This window comes from Phalaenopsis equestris, unplaced genomic scaffold, assembly GCF_001263595.1.
Source record: "Phalaenopsis equestris unplaced genomic scaffold, ASM126359v1 Scaffold196592, whole genome shotgun sequence".
NCBI lineage: Eukaryota > Viridiplantae > Streptophyta > Magnoliopsida > Asparagales > Orchidaceae > Phalaenopsis > Phalaenopsis equestris.
The window spans coordinates 1-1,580 of record NW_018216541.1 but is presented as its reverse complement, the minus strand read 5'-3'; the positions used below and the strand labels follow the sequence as shown (position 1 = coordinate 1,580).

The 1,580-nt window shown below is 36.4% G+C and overlaps 1 long non-coding RNA gene across 1 annotated transcript; it reads left to right on the top strand.

Annotated features, from left to right (window-relative positions):
- The first annotated feature begins 1,149 nt into the window (after positions 1-1,149).
- On the top strand, positions 1,150-1,557 carry LOC110035180. Its single transcript, XR_002295123.1, has 3 exons — positions 1,150-1,197; positions 1,288-1,341; positions 1,456-1,557. It is a non-coding gene; the product is annotated as an uncharacterized LOC110035180 (long non-coding RNA).
- Positions 1,558-1,580: the final 23 nt, after the last annotated feature.

Here is a 1,580-nt window from a genome sequence, read left to right as displayed (position 1 = left end):
CCCTATAACACCCAAAATAACATATAGATACTATTAGGCAATAAAGAAGGGGTCCACTGCCTTTGGGTGGCAGTTCCAAGCCCTAAGGAGATCGATCAAACCTTCCAGCTTTGAATTGGACTGCTCCATACATCTAGCTCACAATTTCCTGTCGCGTTTGGGCCGGTTCAAAACTTTTGTAGCGTCTGGGTCGAGAGATTCCCCGCATACCTCATTTGCTTGATCGGCCAAAAAATGAACCGACTTCCATCAAGCCTTGGGCGAGAGATGCCCTGCATCACCTCATTTTCTTGATCGTCCAAAAAATGCCCAAGATCGCATACGAAGTACATTATAAAAATGAATTTTCTTATTCCAGATGTTATGAATATTCAATCAATAAGTATGAGAAACAACTCCATAGAGGTTAATCTAATGTTTGACTTGAGCTACTACTGTGCTTCACATGATAACACTGATTCTAATGGTGATCTTGATATACTTATTGCTTATAAGAAAGGTGTTAGAACTTGCACCGAACATCCAATCATTGAATTTTATTACCTATTATAATTTATTGTTTGGGTTCTTTGGGGCTTCATTGTAAATGAACATCCCAAACAACATTCATGAAGTTTTAAAAAATACCTTTATGAAGAGATGTTTATGAGAATCCAAGCATTAGAGAAAGTGCACTTCAAACTTCAGACTCAAGGGAAAGAAAATGCAAATGGCTTCTCAATACTAAATGCAGGGCTGATGAAATCATTGAAAGGTGTAAGGCTGGATTAGTTGGAAAGGGATGAGAGACACTATTTATTGCCTCATAGGCTCATACCATGTACTGGCTATCAGGCTCTTAGGTTTATCATTATCCAGAAGAAACTAGATCATATATATGTCCAATGGGTAAAGTTTTTGCAGAATTATACTTTTGTACTCAATCACAAGTCTGATTTTGAGACTAAACCAACAAGCGTTTTATCTAGAGTAGCATGAGTCATTACATATTAATAACTTTAGATTCTTAGCTTTGAAAATCATGGAGAGTTATCTTTTCTGCTTGGACTTATATTTTATATATCATGAGCATAAATCTGTATTTTTTTTTTCAAACCATTTCTGTTGCTACTGGCTTTACTATTTTAATCACAATTGAATCCTCTTTTACAGCATGCTGCAGATGAAAGGATAAGACTTGAAGAGCTACGTAAAAAGGTGAACTCTGCAAAACGAACCCTTCCTACATTCATTGGCATATTTTGTGTTTTTCTTTTTGTTTAAACCATATGATTCTTTATTGAATAGGTTTTACATGGTGAGTTACAGAACAGTACTTACCTTAATCCAGAGCACGAACTGGTATAACTCGAGTTGCTAATGCCTAGCAGTTCTTCTATGTGCTGTAATTATACAGCGGTCTTTAGTTTGCCTCTTTTTGTCTTTAAAATATTGGAGAATTATTGTCTTGGTCAGGTTCTTCCAGAGTTGGGATATCAACTGCTTCAAAAGTATGCAGAGCAGATAAAGAAATGGGGTTGGATCTGCAACATTCACAGTCATTGTTCAGAGTCGTTTACATGGTTTGTTCTGAGATTTCT